The 19,112-nt window shown below is 34.2% G+C and overlaps 1 pseudogene; it reads left to right on the forward strand.

Annotated features, from left to right (window-relative positions):
* Positions 1–4,690: 4,690 nt before the first annotated feature.
* LOC149554065 (WAT1-related protein At1g21890-like) lies at positions 4,691–16,723 on the forward strand (annotated as a pseudogene).
* Positions 16,724–19,112: the final 2,389 nt, after the last annotated feature.

Here is a 19,112-nt window from a genome sequence, read left to right on the forward strand (position 1 = left end):
GTGATATACTTGTAAATTTCATTATTGAGCACATATTGATTATGTCTAGATAAAAGCCATGATTGCCATTGATCTATACATAGCTTATGAATTGGCTCTATTTATATGGTATTGCATTCATCTCTCACAGCACTATACTAGAACTCATTACTGGCAAGAAACTGTTACAAAGTTTAGTTGTCCATTTCAGTGGTATTGATCTATCACAGCACTATATTGGAATTCATTAGTGAGCACATATTGACTATTTTGCTAAACAGATTTGAAACAAACAATATGTATGTACACACATGTATGTATGTACGTACATATGTATGTATTATGTGCATATGTATGTACACACATGTATGTACACATGTATACATACTTGATCTATGCATTGCATTGATCTCTCACAACACTATACTGGAACTCATTACTGAGCACATTTTTACTATTTTGCTAAGCATGTATGTATGTATATGTGTATTTATGTATGTACACACATGTATGTACGTATGCATGTATGTATGTGCATATGTATGTACACACATGTATGTACGTATGTATACAAACTTGATCTATGCATAGTTTAGTCATTCATTTTATTGACATGATTGGCATTGGTCAATATGCAGGATAGTTGTTCATTTCATTGGCATTCGCATGATTGGCATGTGAAGTCATTCCAGATGGTTAATTGGCTTTGTGTAATGGTATTGCATTGATCTGTCACAACACTATATTGGAAATCATTACTGAGCACTTTTTTTCTATTTTGCTAAGCATGTATGTATGTATGTGTGTATGTATGTGCGTATGTATGTATGTAGGTGCGTATGTATGTACACATGTATGTACATGTGTATGTATGTATGTATGTGTGTATATATGTATGTCTGTGCATATGTATGTTCACGCATGTATGTACGTATGTATACATACTTGATATATGCATAGTTTAGTCATTCATTTCATTGACATGATTGGCATTGGTCAGTACATATTTTAGTTGTTCATTTCATTGGCATTCACACGATTGGCATGTGAAATAATTCCAGAGGGTTAGTTGGCTTTGTTTAATGGTATTGCATTGATCTCTCACAACACGTAGTTTATGATCTCGTAAACGTTTGGTATAGTTGTTCATTGCATTGTTAATTAGAGTTATATTTGAACCATACATACGTGGAATACACAAGGAGTGGCAAATGATGAATGCTCAATTGTAGAACTTGAAAGCATATAGAAATGTGATTTGCTAGATGATTGTATAGTTCATGATTCTGTCCTATGTTATATCTATAGTCCTAATTTTCTTGCATATGTTTTTATTTTTTTGTCTTTTTGTCCCTATTTGATTTCCTATGTATGTTTTCGTTGACAAGATTATCAAAAGTATTGAGGATTTTTGGTAGATGATTGTACAGTCATGATTATGTCCCATGTTATATGTATATTCCTAATTTGCTTGGATATTTTTTAAATTTCTTTTTTTTTTTTTCCACAGTTTGGTTTCCTATGTACGTGCTTCTTGACAAGATTGTCAACTGTATTGATAAAGTGTCTTTCTCTTGTATTTTTTTATTGCTCTTGATTTGCTAATATTGCAAGACCACACATGCTGATAAAAAATGAGCTATCGGATGATTGTTTACTGTGTTTGTAAACGATCAATATTTCTGATGCCACTCCTTGGTGTATTCCATTAAAAAAATAATCAGGTTTTAATTTTTCAAGCATGTTTAGTTCATATATGCAGGATTGACCATCTAACAACACAAATAGTAATGGGAAGATTGAGCAGCATGAGAGGGTTGCCGTCAAATGTGGGGCATAAGGGCATACATCGTGGATTTCTCAGTGTTTTCGTATGTAACAGTGTGTCATCGAATGTGGGGCATAAAGGCATACATCGTGGATTTCTCAGTGTTTTCGTGTTTAACGGTGTGTTTTCACACCACCATCAAATCATGGATATTGTTCTATCAAGTTAGCAAGTTTTCATATTGTAGTAATTATGTGAAATTCATTATTAGAATTTCATGATGTTAAAATATGATTTATATGATTAATGATTTTCATGATCTTTTTTTTTAAATTGCATGTAAAATCTATGTTGCCAAAATTTCACATTTTTTAAGAGCAATTATTAACAAAGCATCATTTTTCTTCTTAAAGTTCTCATCAAATGTTTAATGTATGTGAATCTAAAATGGTATATTTTTTCCTATATAATATTTCACGTAAAATTTAGTTGCATATTTTGTTGAATAATTAACTAACTTAATAAATTTATTAAAAGGGAGAGATACATAGAGGGGCAGAGAGTGCGGGATAAGAAGGGGGGATGGAGGGACAGAGGGAGAGAGTGAGAGAGAGAGAGAGGAGCTTGTGTGTTCCTGCATCTATAGAAAGGTGTCTGTTGATGTGTGTTTTATGACTCACCAAACAGTAGAACGAAATACTGAAATATCTTATCCTCTCTTGAATATATATCTGTCTATGACCTCATCAAGATCTTCAAATGTCTCCTCCCCAATTGAAAGTATTTTCCAAGTCGAAGATAGCTAGCAAAATCCTTTTGGTCTTTTCCTCCCTCCACAATATCCTTGTGTGCATAAACTCCATTGAAAATGTTCAATGTTAGAATCAAGTGAGTAGGCCCTTTCAAGCATGGACGGATAATACTCTCCCCTGGCTCTTTATCTATTAGGAACTTAATGGTTTCATTCTCTTGTTCACTTCGTGAAATGGAATCCTCTTCCGCAAAATATGGATCCTTAACGTCCTTATCCTTATCCTATGCACCCTGATAGTTATCATTCTTTAGTGAACTCTCTTTGCAAGTTAACTCAACTAGGTACTTCACTTTTGTCATAGTTTTCACCCAACAGGTAAGGATGTTGCCTTCTGCAATTTTTTCTAAAGGATCTATATCTAGATCATCAGAAAGCTCCTCTTTCAATATTATTCATGTCAAGCTTGATTCCAGATCACAAATTATACGATGAGTTTGGACTCTGCGGGGACAATTTTTTCCATTAACAGGGTCTCTTCATTTTCTCCAGTCAGCAGATAAAATTCCTCATCCTGGGATGGCTCTTTATATGGCGATCTCAAATCCTGAAATCCATGTAACAATTCACTCTTTATGTCAGCAAGGGTTTCCTGCTTTTTATTGGATGTCCATTGCTCCACACTTCTAGCATATTCATCAATATCAAGGGCATTTAACAGATCAGGATATTTTTGACATGCTCAACAACCATTTCTTGTGTTTCCTCATCCATATCATCTATATCATGTCCAGCTTCTTCACAATATATGTCCTTAGCCATTTTCTTGGCAAATTCATATGACTTTGGATGAATTCTAGTATCATCCAATGGATCCATAACATGGTTTTCGGATGCTGCTTGTCCATTCCCTCTAACCCATAAAAAAACCAATAGCATTTATAAAGACAAGTGGCTTCATAGCCTCTACAGTTGGTTGTTGTAACTATTACCTGCTCAACAGCTTCATACTTTTCATCTGGAGTAAGGAAATGTTCCAGTGAATGAAGCTTCAATGATAATATTTCTTTGCCAAGACTATATAATGTTGCAACCATGGCCAATGGATTCTGAAGATACCGACCAAGAGCCACAACACGCCTCACAATCCCTCTCTGTGTCGGCAACTAGTCTTAAGAGATGCGAGAATTCTCATATAGTGTAGGCAATAATTCATCTGCATAAACAACATTTATTGTGTCCAATCCTTCTGCCAAATCACGTGGATGAACACAAACATAGGGAGGGATAGAGAGAGGACACAAACACACATATTTAGCGGCTAAGTCACAAGGTTCAAGTTTCAATTCGAGTTCGACAATTATGAAGTTCGGATGAACTTGACAATAAATTCAATTCGACGATAAATTTGTCTTACACAATTTTTCAAAAATATATAATATATATGATCACAATTTCCAACAATGGGACAAAAAATAACTTCGTACAAATGATTGCATGTATGATTATTTTTAACTTTTCTTTGCTAATAAATAGAATTAAAATAAAAAATAATAATCATTTTATTTATTATTGACTAACAAAATAAAACTGTGACTATTCAAGAATAAATAATAATAATAATGTAGTCTAATTATAAATAAATTAAATCATAAATATTAATACTTTACTCATTCTAATCCTTGTGTTTCACTAATTAAATAAGATTAAAAAAATTTACATCAAATTCCAATTCCAATTAGAAAATGAACAACCAAACGCAACAAAAAGATATTCCTAGTCATATTCTGTTCCAATTCCAATTTCTAAATTGGCAACCAAACGCAGAATATGGATTTGAAAATTCATCTTCCGTGTCAACCAAACGGTCCAACTATCTTCCTAAAATACATAACCAGGTTTTCGAAAACCTGGTTATCAGATAACCTAGTTATGAGGAAAATTCATCTTTCCCAACCAAACGGGGCCTTAGAGTGCATAAAACCTCTGGATTATTTTTTATTATATATCTTAAATGGAAGTTCATTAAATCCCTGCTATTCTCTAGAAGGCAATTTCTTGAGTAGCTGCACCAAATAGAAACTGGTAGATGGATCCTCCAGTCAAAGGAAAATACAATTCATTTGACAATCAGCTCTTATTAATCTCATTGCTCTTGCTGTTTGAATAATTCAATCCAAATTCCAGTTTGTTTTGGATGTTTTGGATAAATGTTGTAGTCTTCTCTACTCACATAGAAAATGATGGAAGAATACAAACTCTACTTAGATCAAATATTAGTTCAGGCTGGCCTTGCAGGGATGTATATCATAGTCAGGATAGCTCTTCAAAATGCAATGAACCGTTACGTGTATTTAGCTTATAGACATGCTATTGCTACACTTATCATGGCTCCTTTTGCTTATTTTCTAGAAAGGTAATATATGCATTGTGAAACTCAAATGTGGGTTGTCATAACAATACTATGAACATAACGTTTGAGTTTTCTAGAAAAATATATTCATTATGCTGAGTACAAGCACTGTAAAACCCAAATGTGGGCTCAACTTTTAATAGCAATACAATGAATAGAAGGTATTAGTTTTCCATAGTTTATGATAAAAGTTGTGTTTTATTTTTCATTGGACTTTTTTTTTGAATAACTATGTGAAACTAATATCTTCAAGTATTGTGCAGAAAAGATCGTGCCGGCTTATTTGTACAATTTTCTGGCAAATCTTTAGAAAAAATCATCTATTCAATTGCAGTTTTATTGTTTTTCTATTATCTTGATAAGTAGGAGATAATTTTTACAAGTCATGAGTAGTGATTCAACATAATCCATCTTTCATGAGAATGAATGGAACATTACTACTCATGAAACATGAGTCAATGAATTTGACTCAAAAATCACACAGTTAAATCCTGATAACAATATCACAATTTCTTTTATCTTATTTTTAAAAAATTCTAAAATTAATCTTATGTGACATTATACATTTTTCTTTAATTTAATAGAAACTATACACGCATTCATAAACATTACTGTCATAACCCATTTCTTCCTTCCCGAATAAAATGGATATGGTTGTGCCACAAATGCCTAATTATAATCCAATAATAATATCTTGTCGTTAAGAAGGGAGTTTGTTACACATTTTGGGGATTTTGGGTCAGTTATATATACAAGAACCAGCAACTTAATAAGGAGAGTTTAAAAAGCATGGCAAAGATCATCCAGTGGTTTTGAAGGACAACAAACCATTTCCACCATTTAACACCCAATGTGCAGCAACTGTCATAAATAGTGGTTCTCACCCTGCGTGCGACGTCAAGGGTTTTTTTTTTTTTTTTTAAATTTGAGTCTCGCCTTAACATGGTGGCCATGAATTCCCAGGAAAATCACTGTAATTGTGTTAGAGCGGCATGATAGATTGCTTTTGAGCTTAGTGCAACTGTTGATTTCGGCAGATACAGAGGAGTTTCTGCTGAACATGGTGAATAAAGTCAAGAAAATGAAGTCAGAGGACGTTAATCTTCATAGCGAGCTCATTCTCGCAATTGAGAAGCTACAGGAAGAGTTGGAGAAAGTTAAGGAGGAAGAGGCAGTAGGTTTCATCAGGAAAAAGAGGAATTCTACATGAATATTGGGGGCATCAGCGAATTCTACCAGGTTCCTTAATTATTTTGAATCATATTTCTTTCCATGTCACTGCGGCATCTATTTTTAGAATGGGTGGGTTTTCTATAAATTGATAAAGATTATGGTGTGTGAATTTCTTTGCTGTGTTCATCCTTATCATGGTGCTCATGAATTAAAATCTACATTGTAGTCCTCCTCAAGGTTGATGTGTTCGCTAAAGTAGTTGCACTGTAAAGATTGATAAGCATAGCCTGTGATAAGTAAAGTATATTAAACCTTACACAGCACCTAGCTTGCTATTGGGGATTTGTTTAGTTTCATGGTATGCCGCTTAGCTTGTTGTTGGTCTATCACAACACATAAAGTTTGATAGGCCATATCTAATGGCGGTTTAACATGTATTGAAATTAGTAGTGTCATGTAAGGGTTAAATATAAATCTCTTGACCAGTCAACCAAACCTTCTCACTGCCATGTTTAATTTGTGATTGAAATCGACATTGACAGCAAATACGTGGAAGGCTATTCTGACTCAAGAACTCTACCTTAAGTTCATTCTAATGTCCGGAAATGTTGTTGTTATGATTGTCAGCAAAACCTTGAAATCTTCCTTCCATCTCAATTAGTGGTAGAGTTTTCCAACTGTTATTCTTCTGTGGCTTCCTTCAATGTTTCTCTCTTACCGAGTATGGAAGTAAGTCATATGGTAATGCACAGCTAGGTTTTATGTGTTGTGTTAGAAAATGATCTCGAAATCCTACTTTTGTCTGTCTGATGGAATTAAAACTTGAGATTTGTCTTTCATGTGGTCGTAAAACTGAAATGGAGTATTCTTTAGTGTTTTCTAATTGAATTGGGTTATGAAACGGGTTCGATATAGCTGAACAGGGTGTGATATGTATTTTTCTGTTAGGATTAAAACCCAATGTTGTGCATAGACTAATTATACATAAATATAGTCTTATGAGAATGTTTTTGGTATGTGAATGTCAACAAGTCCCACATTAAAGGCGCAGATTTGAATGTATGCATTGAGCTAAGCAATAACTAGTTTCTCTCTTTCAGCATTATGATTTATTCAAGCTTAGTGAAATTGGAAACAAATGTTATCAACACCTCCTATGACCTTATTTAATTTTGATCGTACTCTTTGTTGCTTTTGGCTAAGTATGAAAGTCTTTTGTTTATTTAAGTTGGCTGCTAAATTTAGTTTGGGCACTTAGGAGTTACCTTGTAAAATAATAATTACATGGCCATCCTTTTATAAATGATCTGGAGGTCAGTTTTATTCAACATTTAATTTACCATGACTTTATTAACTATTTTAAGAAACTAATAACTCATGGAAAGTTGTTGACCTTTAAATTATCATGTTACATAGATGTGAGATGTGATCATTTCAGGATGCATATGTGACATTTTTAGACAAGGGCATTATTGCATCTTTCCTTGCTTCCTACATTATATATAGAATCTATAAGTTGTGGAAAAGAATATGATCTCTTGATAAATGGAAAGTAATGGTGTCATTCTTAAACATCTTGTGTATTTATGTTTTATGGGATAACATACTAGGAATATTTATTGATGGAGAAAGAGTTTCATTGTTATCTATGTGATTGGCTTAATATGTGCATATTTATAACATGTGTCAATAGAGAATTGATGGTAGTACTTGTATTCCTTTTTGGAGGTTGGATTGAATTTCTTGCTTGAGATGAGCTAAGATATTGTAATTAGTTGATCCATGATTGTTGGACTTTATAGTTTTATCCTTGTTTGTGGATGGGTATATGGAACTAAATGATGGATAAACTTTTTTATGTTTTACTTACTATAAATGATAGAGAAGGGACTGTGAAACTGAAGTGATAACTAAGAAAATGGTGTTTTGTTATTTGGTTGACTGATTAATATTCTTGACATTATTTGTGTAACATGATTCAATTACTCCTCTAAGTTTTACTTTTTTAGACTATCTTATTGTCGGGTTGGGTATCTTTCATGTCAGGAAAGATTCCAGGGAAGCTTAATAGCTTCGTGGTAGGGTGGTAAAGCACTCCTACAATATTCTCGCCCTTGTGTTCTTAGACAGGTTCCAAAGCTCATTTCAAATTGGATGTCATGGTTAGACCACCTAGTATCTGGTATCTGGTATTAGTAATCTAGTAACTAATTTATAATTTCTTTTAAATTTGAGCATATATGTATATGTATCATTTTTGTTAACATTAATGATAGTTAATCAACCAATGTTGACTAGTCAATATTCAAAAGGCTTTGACTCTTGTTGAACTTTTCACATTTTTATGGAGATGGCTGATGTGGCATTGGTTTTGCAGGGGTAGTCTTTACAATTACTCAGCTTAAATTTGTGCTTCATTTGATATAAGGAGACTAAAGTATTTAGTAACAATGCAGGATTAGAGTGAGCCAAAATATATTTGTCATTGGCTTGGCATACACTTCGGCTACCTTTACAGCTACAATTATAAACCTCCTTCCCATTGTCACATCTGTGATAGCCATTGCTTTTTGGTATTGATTTAAACCCAATCATTTTTCATTTTTTCATAATCTTATTTAGTTCTAGTGCTTCTATGGGTAGTGACATGTGGATGAGTAAATCAATAATAGTTGGTGGTAATCATACTAAATATAGCAATCTATGAAAGCTCAGTTGTATAGGATCATATGCTTAATAGGAGGACAAGTGGCTCAATATTCCTTTTGCAAGACAAGTTTCACTTCACTCTATAAGGTGTAGTTTAACACATTTGTTATTAGGACATTTGTATTTAATAGTAAGTTTTGTATCAAAAGTTTCTAACAAAATTTTATTTTAAATATTTGATGTGATTAAGATTTTAGAAATAAGTAAGATTGGAATCAAAGATGGGCTGATTTTATAAGAACAACTAGTCCAGTTGATAAAACATTACATTCATATATTACGGAATATCTCATGAAATGATAACATGGTGTTAGAGTTAGGTCAAGATAAAATCTCCACACAACTAGTGTATCTTAAGAAGGTGTTGAAAATAAGTCACATTCAAATCAAAGATGGATTAGTCCTATGAGGAAAAATAGCTTGGTAGAGAAATATCCTATGATAAGCTCAACTTGATATTACAACTAAGTCAAGTTAGAAGCCTCAAACACCTAAAATATGGCTTCCAACCAAAGTTTGGTTGATTGGTTTTGTCAAAACAACTTAGTTGATAAATCAATATAAACAAAGTTTCTAGTAGTTGTTTCAAGCTTCTCCTAACTTTTCCATTTAAAGTTCAACACTAGTTCTTAATATACTCAAATATTTGCAAAAGAATAATATAATCAAGACGGATGCTATCTAAAAATTGGTCCATATGAATTCATTAGGATCTTCAAGCAATATATTGAAAAAAAAATTAATAGGTTACAAGTAACAAATTTTATAAGGTTTTACGATTGTCATGTAACAAATTGTTTAAATGACTAAAATTTTGATTATCTTATATATTATGATATTTGTTGGTGTAAATAAGTATTTACTTATTACACTTACTTAAGTTTACTTAGGTTCATGCATTATATTAATATTTATTTATTAGTCACCTAGGAGTATGTGCACTCGTGTGAGTTGTCATGATGACATCATAGGTGTCCGCACCTCTTTTAAGTATCTACAACATAGGAATCTTCTACACACATATGACACTTTCTCATTCTTATCCATTCATCTAGAATGTTGGATAAGGTGCTTGGTTCTCTTATCTCCTGGTTGTTTCTAAAGACATTCTAGGTGCTTTCTGAGAGGCCTTTATATACAAGCACTCCTAGTGTACTCTTAAGTTGGCTAAGCTGGCATATTGAATGAATATCGTCATTCTGATCATATTCTATCTATTTTGGTCTATTGTGTGCTTGTGTTGGGTTTTTTAGTTCTTAGGTTAATTTTGGCCTAAGCCAAATTCTTACATGGTATTAGAGCTGAGGGAGATTCTCTACACATTGCCATTCGAGACCGTTCATGCTTCAACATCTCAAAATGAATCTAGAGGATCCACAAAAATTGGGAGCATCTAGAGCCAAATCTGACCTCACTGTTGCGTCTAGAGCATCGATTCGGTGAAGATCAACTATAAATTTTCCTATGTTGGGTGAAAGTTGATCGTGAGGAAAAAAAAAATTGCAAATCAAAACCCAGAGGCCCCGATTTGCAATTCGGGTATGGTCAATTTCGGATCTAATTTATTTATTTTTTAGATCTGAATTATTTTTATTGCTCTCTAATTCTGCTATATTTTTTTGAAATTATTTTTTGAATTCGAGCATACAGGTAGAGAAATTTTTTTGCCAAACTAGGTAGTGATGCCCCAGCTCGGCTCTGTATTTTTGGTGGATAGTTGGGAATTTATTTTGTAGGGTTTACTGAATAAATTTGTGGGCAACTACATATTTCCCCACCCGACTTGTACACCCTTTAAGCAACCACAACCACACATTATTCTGGGTGACAACAACATAATCTGACAATATCAACTGACTGTCGGCTTTTAAATTCTCGGCGACAGGCTACAATATTGCACCAACCTTTTCAAATTTGTTGAGTGTGGGTAATTCAATTTAAATAGTACATAACATGCTCACCCCATGCATGTGGGATCTATACCAATCAAAATTTGGCACTCTCAGTTAATCTTTGGCAAAGACTACCACCATTGCAGAAGATTCCCTGCATCAAAATTTAATCGTCAACAATGATATTCTTTTTCCAGCTCGATCTTCTTGCACGGTGACCTCCCCCATTACCAAGACACGTGGCATATTTTCATTAGTCCATGCGGCAATCGCAAATAGAGAGTATAGAGCCACACAGTGACTACTAATTCGACAGCACAATCTCTGGACCAACCACTACCCACACAACACGTGGCACTCTATCACTCACCAGTGACATGCAAGCAACCTCCATGTCAGAAATCCATGTCTAAATTTTCCATATGTTTGTATAGTATGGATAGTGATGTGTACATTCATGCTACCACGTCAACAAAGGGCACTTTTTTGCTGACATCATCAAATCCATGAGCTTAAATTTGACAGTCATATGACCGTCATACTAGGCCAAATTGTAACTACTGCAACGGCCATATGACTGTCAAATTTAACCCCTTCATTTGTTGCTGCAACCCCTCTCCAAATTGATTTTGTTTTTTGCAATCTAACTTCAGGAGGCCATAACTCGAACATCTGGACTCCAAATCAGGTGCAATTTTATTTGAAATTGGGTGGAATTTTCTAAACTTTTTAGTGGTGTAGCTCTTTTCTAGTCTTGGTGCATGGATTGTTCAAAAATTGTATTTTTTGCTACTATACCTGCATAATCATGCATTTTGCAACTTCAAACACTCTATATGGGCACATCTGGAGTCAAAAACAGGTTCTTTTTCTTTTGAAAGTCTGTTATTTTTTTTCTACTTTCCAGATCTACTATCTGATTGTAGAGTTGTCTGGACAAAAGTGTCACTTTCAGCAATAGGGCTTTTCTTTGCTTTGTAATGCTTCGAAACTATAGCACATTGTAAAGTTTTAGATTTGTACTCCATTAAGAGGTTGTAACAAGCAAAATCAAAAGTCCAAAAAGGCTAAAATTGGCAAGTGGCCCATTGTAATTGCACTATTGATAAAGTGCCCAAAGCATCTATTTTGGGGGGCTTTCTTGATTTAGTGAAAAGGGGGGGTGTTCTTGGTGTTGTGCTCTCTCTTTTCTGCACTTTTCTTTCATTTTTTGCATTATGGGCAACTTTAAATTTCCTAAATCAACTCCTCATAACTATGTTAAGTGGTCAATCAAAATGTGGTATCACTTAATGCATAATGGAGTTTCACAATATGTAGATGGTACTCTTCCTAAACCAGCAGGTGATAATGTATCAGCAAGTGATATTTTAGCTTGGCTAGCCATGGATAGGAAAGCCCTAGGTGATATATGTTTTGGGGTAGATGATAAGATCATGTATCAAATAAAGAAGTGTTCTACATCCAAGGAAGCTTGGGATACCCTCAAAAGCCTATATGGTAAAGTGTCTAAAGAGGATGTGTTCAAAATTGAAGATGAGCTTATCTCCTTAGATCCTAAGTCATATGACTCCATAGAGGATTTCATCATCAAAGTGAATGAACTAAAGATAAAGCTTACCGATTGTGGGAGTTATATCAAAGATGATAGACTGATCTATCTCATTCATAACAAGCTGCCATCAAAATATTCCACATTTGTATCTTCTTTTAACACCTCAAAGACTACCTTAGGGTCTGCCTAAAAGAAAGTCACTTTTGGTGAATATGCTAAATTGTTGGATGATGAAGAAAAGAAGTTGAAATCAATGGGGATTCTCAAATCAACTCAGTCCAAAGCATTGGTGGCCAACAATGAGGGTTCTCAAAATTCATCTGGATAGTCTTCAAATAAAGGAAAGGGTAAGAACAAATGAAAGAAAAAATCTGAGGATGCAGAAAAGATAACACCACAATCCAATCAAGAAGGAAAGTCCTCGAATTCCAACAAGAAGGGGGACAACAATAAGGAGAAGAAGAAGTATGATTATTGCAAGAAATCGGCTCATGAAGAGCATGACTGCTATCTCAAGAAGATTGATGAGTTGACCAACCTCATGAAGAAACATAATGTCCCATTGCCTAATGCTTATAAGGATAAAGGGTTGTCTTTAGACTCCAAGGGCAAAGGGCAAGCACTCATGGCTAATTCAAACTCTTCAAAGGAATGGATATTTGACTCAAGTGCTTCATATCATTTGGGTTTGAATCACTCAAAGGTACTGCACATCTTCATGGGGAATGATAACAAAACGGAAGTTGAAGGAAAAGGAAATGCGGAGATGGAAAATGGAGAGTTTCAAGAGGTTATCTATGTTCCAAACCTAAGTTCAAATATCCTATCAATCTACCAAATCACTCACCTTGGAGATGGACATAGAGTTGAGTTCCTTCCAGACTCAATAAAAGTGCATAGTCTTAAACATGATTCCTTGGTTGTAGTCTTTCTCTCATTTTGTGCCCAAGTCTCCTTTAAATGCCTTGTTATCTCAATCCAATTCAAATATGCAATTATGGCATGAGTAGTATGGTCATCTTGACTTCCACTACCTTCAGAAACTTTGCACATACAAAATGGTGAAAGGTCTAACACAAATCAACTTTTCTAAGAGTGAATGTTCAACAGATTCAGTGGATATGCATCCAAAGGGGAAGTTACAGAGAGGGAAGTCTTCTAGAGCAATAGGTGTTCTATAGATGGTTTACATGGTATTAGTAGGTCCTTTTGCATTCAGCCAGGGTTGCTATATACTCACCTTTGTTGATCACTTTTTGAGGTTCACTTAGGTCTACTTTCTACATAGCATGGGTGAAGTGTTGGATAAATTTCTAGACTTCAAGACTCATGTAGAACAAAAATCAAGGAAAGCAATCAAACTATTCCGAATGGACAATGGAAGCATGTATGTGAACAGAAGACTTATGTACTTTTGTAGACATGAGGGCATTGATCTTTAGACTCCTCCAGCATTCAGTCCGCATAAGATAGATGTTGCAGCTTTGAGGATCTACACTCTTAAGTCTATGGAAAGTTGCATGATTCATGCCAAGTCTCTAAATCCATCATTAGGAGTCAAAGCAATCTCCAGTGCCACTCACATTCTTAATCATTCTCCTCATCTAGCCTTAGATGGAAAAACTCCTTTTGAGGCATAGTATGGCAAAAAACCTATTATGACACACTTCAGAGTCTTTAGTTGTCCTACATGGACAAAGATCTCTTCCAGGGGATGCAAGGCATAGTCATCTTGGCCTTATACTTTCATTGGTTATGAAGATGGTGTGAAGGCATACATACTTCTAGATCTAGAGACACATTAGATTTTTGTGGGGAAGGATGTATACTTTGAGGAAAGTTCATCAAGCTTTTCCTCTACTCCTCTTCACATGTCATACAGTGTGAAAACTGATAGTGACACCAGCGATAGCGCTTCAACAAATTCAGACATGTGGGGTTCTATCGACAATTGCACTAAGAGGCCATGACATCAGTTTAGTCCACATGCATACATCACCACAGTGATATGTCCAAAATAGCAAGGTACATCCAGTCTTCTAGATACAAGTTCAGTGACAGATTTGGGGGATAGTATTAATGATTTGCCTCTTTTTCCTGACGCAGAATTATCTTCTTCAATTGTCACGAGGGTTCCATCTAACTCTCTTGTTCATTCTCTACATGATCGATCCTCACAAGTTGAAGTGATTGTGGATACTATGATCAGCAGTTGCAGCAAGGTTCTTCATCTGACATAGAGACAGATAGTTCTTTGGGATAGGTTCTTCAGCTAGTTGAGCAGGTTTCAAAGACATCACTTATTCATCGGATTCTTTCCATGCACAGCGGAAGCATCTCATTTGTAGCTTTGGTATTGTTTCTTCCTAAGGGAAGGAACACCATTTTGCAGTCTTGGATCGACTTCTTCATTGGAGCTTTCACTATTCGGCATTCTTCTTTGTAGGGCGGGAGCCTATCCTATTTCTCTTCCTCTTCTCATCATTCTCTTATGTATATACTAGATGTATGTCATAATGGGGGGATCTTGATTACTCCATCCATCCATGCATCCTCTTTCATCTCTCTTTTTGGGGGAGGGTTTTTCCCATGAGGTTTTCCCTCTTTCCTCACATTATGAGAGATTGCATCTTCATTATGTACATGGGTACCTAATATGGCCTAGTAGTCAGGACCCATTCTGCATTTCATCTTAGATTTCGTAAACGTAAGGGCATCCCCCTAAGTTGCACTTAAGGGGGGGGTATTGGTGTAAATAAGTATTTACTTATTACACTTACTTAAGTTTACTAAGGTTCATGCATTATATTGATATTTATTTATTAGTCACCTAGGAGTATGTGCACTCTTGTCAGTTGTCATGATGACATCATAGGGGTTCGCACCTCTTTTAAGAACATGTTGTCTACAACACAGGAATCTTCTACACACATATCATACTTTTTCATTCTTATCCATTCATCTAGAATGTTGGATAAGGTGCTTAGTTCTCTTATCTCCTGGTTGTTTCTAGAGACATTCTAGGTGCTTCTTGAGAGGCCTTTATATACAGGCACTCCTAGTGTACTCTTAAGTTGGCTAAGCTGGCATATTGAATGAATATCGCCATTCTGATCATACTCTGTCTATTTTGGTCTACTATGTGCTTGTGTTGAGTTCTTTAGTTCTTGGGTGAATTCTGGCCTAAGCCAAATTCTTACAATATTTCTATCAGAACTATAATGTGTAATTTGTGAATTCATACTCTTTAACTTTTCTTTTAGATATGAGAAAGTTGATGTCAAAACTAAGAATTGGACAAGCAAAAATTCTAGGGACTCTTATTTGTGTGGGAGGTGCTATGATTATGACATTATATAAAGGCTCTATGGTTAGTCTTTTTGATACTCTTCTCCTTCAAAACCATGCTACATGGTTGTTAGGTGCAACATCTTTGTTCAATTGCTTTCTTTTTTTATTGACTTACCTTACTTTTTAGCTATTCATTAACTCCTTCAATCCAAATTCAAGTCTATAATAATAATAATATAAGAGATATTAATTTTCACAACCCACAATAATTTTTTGTGTTGTTTCTAGATTCAATTGTGAATGCCTTTTTTGTGTTGTGTCTCAATTTGATTCTGTAAATTTGTTTCTACATCTAACCCACTAAAGAAGCACAATCAAATATAGAAAAATCACAAAGAGAATTACTAATATATTTATATACACAAAATTGATCAATGAGTCATATGCACAGGTGCTAGTTTTGACCAAGTATCCCAATCAAAAATCATTCCTAGCATTGGCATTCTTAGTGGCAACAGTCCAATGCACAATCATTGCCTTAATATTTGAGCCACGCCTCTCTTCTTGGAATCTAAACTGGGACACAGACCTTTTCATTATTTTATTCTTGGTTAGTATTAAGAGAAAAACTTCTCCATGTCAAAACTTCCACATGCTTCTAACACTTAAACAATGTACGATAAAAATTCATGTTAATTGATATTGATGTTGATACAGGCAATATTTTCTTCAATATTTACATTCATTGTGCAAACATATAGCATCAACAAAAAAGGACCCGTCTTTCCAGCACTCTTCAATCCATTATCTGTAATTATATTTGTAGTCTTGGAACTCTCCATCTTTCATGCAAACCTTCATGTGGGAAGGTTAGATATATCTTTTACATATATATTTTTTATAAAGAGTATTATCATTCTAAGATATAAATAAACATATACATACATATATGCATATAAATCTTATGGAAGATTTTCCATTCATTAAGTTGTTTCTTCATAATTTTATCTTTTTTTTTCTTTGCAACATAGTAGGAGGAGTTTTGATGATTGTAGGACTTTACATTTCTCCATGGGGAAAGGAAAAGGATAAAATAGAAACAAGATCATTAGAAGATGAAATGGAAAATGGATCTACCCACAACATTGTAGATGACATAGTTGAAATTAAACAACCTTTGCTAAACATATGAATTTCAATGAGATAAAGAGGGTTTTCATTAGCAAAATAGAAATGTATAACCTGATAACATGATAGACCTTTAATACAAAAAATTATATAGATTTATGAAAAACTAATAAATTATAAAAAATATCTTTAATATTATAATTAAGATATCAAATGAATTGATAGAAGTCTATTTTTTTAATAATATCTAATAACAAAACTAAAATAACCTTCAGTTATTGTTGATCGGCCTTTTTGTACTCTAGGGTTAGCCCCCCTTTCTTTTGGCTGCTATCTAATACTTCATAAAAAAATATTGTAGGAAGCAAAATAGATCCATAGGGAGAGTTATACATGGCCCCTCTACCCTTTCTCTCATAGTTTTCTCATATGAGGTTTTGTTCACAATATCTCTTGTCTATTCAATTTTTTTTACAATCATTAGTTCCTTGGGTTGGATGGTTTCCATCTCTTTGGTTATTTTAGGGTACTATTATCAAGCATTCTAATAGTATTTCTCTATCATCTCAATTATCTTGATTTGGTTGTGTTAGAATGCCCTATTAAATTACACATTTAATTTATATGCTCCTTGGCTGACAAGTTTGCTAAAGTGTTGATCTTACAAAGCTCTTCTCATACTATAGAAATTTCTAGCACTATAAAGGACACCTTAGATAATGAGATATATAATTTTCATCATTCTAAGTTACTAATTTTGTTGCCATCTAAAAAACAAATTCTAAGTTCAAAGCATTTATTACAAACTCTTTCAGAAGAAATTTTGAATTTTTTGACTTGCATGTTTGTATTCTTTCACGCATTGTGTGAGCGGGAGGCTTGGGTCATATTGCTACTCAAATGTGTAAAAAATATTTATATTTGAAATCAACTATCTTTAGAAATATTTTTATTCCAGTTGTTGGAGCTAAAAGGGAAATCTCAATTGTTTGATATCAGCTAGCAATGGTTTAATGGAATATGTTAGAAGTCTTAATGGGAAAGTAAGATACTAAGAGGGGGGGTGAATCAGGATCTACAAAAACTTTTCACTTCTTAAAAATAATAAATCAAATGTAATCACCTTTAATCCATCTCATATCTAGATCGTAAACTATATAACCATAAACTATAATACTGAAGTAGATCTAAGTGTGCATCACATCCATAAATATGAAAGTAAATGTAAACACATAACGCACAAGATTTGGTTACCCAGAAACCCTCCAAGGTGAAGGTAAAATTGGGGTGGGGATGACACCCACAAATCTTCACTACTACAGCAATAAAGTGTGCCTATTGATGCTATAATGTTTGACCACTTTTGTTGATCTACCCTCTGAGGGGTCTGCCCTGTTAGGAGCTTACAAGACTTTTTCAATCTACCTTGATTAAAGGATTTAAAACTCACAACTTAGTAAGCACTCAATTAGGATATTTGAATAGGTATGTTAAAACCACTCAATCAAGAGATTTACCCTGATTCACTTGCTAAGATGGCTCAGTACACAATACTTTGAGTATCACTCTAATGCTAGGTCACAGATCTTCTCTTTTCTTGTCTAATTTGATATCATTATCTGATATACTCTATTCTACCCTTCACTGCTAGGTTTCTTTGTTTGATCTATGCTTATGATCATCAAACACATCCTTCCTTCACTCATGAACTTATCTCTTTGAACTCTCTTTTGATCCTTCTCAGACATACATGATCACACTCTATAGATTTATGGTTAGTACCCTTCTTAAATAAACAACTAGAGAAGGTTCTAGGTCATGAAGAAGGTTCTAGATCACGATCAATGATCCAGAGCTCTCCCTTTTTCTGCTTAGTCCTTCAAATTTTCTAATTGGTTACTCTACCTTCCTAGGGATTGATGTCCTCTAACAAAATGTGTAATTACCTTCTTAGTTGACTTTACAATCCATAAATTAACTATAAAAGTTATCCAAACTAGTTTACATAAGTGTTTGTGTCATCACAAACACATATGTCAAAACTTATTTACTTGGCACTTGGATACCTTGACACTTGGTCACAACTGATACTCATGTTATCCCTTGGCTTTTATATTCTCGATATTCACTATCTCACTTGACATAAATTAATATTGCTTCACTTAGAATCTTCTATCTTTACTCAGCATAAACTATCACTTGGTCCACACTGGGGTGCTCGACAACCTAAGACTTGGTTGACCTTCACTGAAATATAAACAAGTCCACAATCATTCGGCCTTCATCGGGTGGCTTGTTCGAAGTGATGATCGACCAACACTGCCTAGAAAATGACTAAGTGCTTGACATTGATAGTCAACACAATATGGGGATAAACAATCTCCCCCTTTGACATTAGTGACAAAAATGCTTTTTCATTACGAATCATTCTATTCAAAATTACAAAATATCAC

This window comes from Cupressus sempervirens, chromosome 6, assembly GCF_028749045.1.
Source record: "Cupressus sempervirens isolate cs-2001-9-10 chromosome 6, ASM2874904v1, whole genome shotgun sequence".
Lineage (NCBI taxonomy): Eukaryota > Viridiplantae > Streptophyta > Pinopsida > Cupressales > Cupressaceae > Cupressus > Cupressus sempervirens.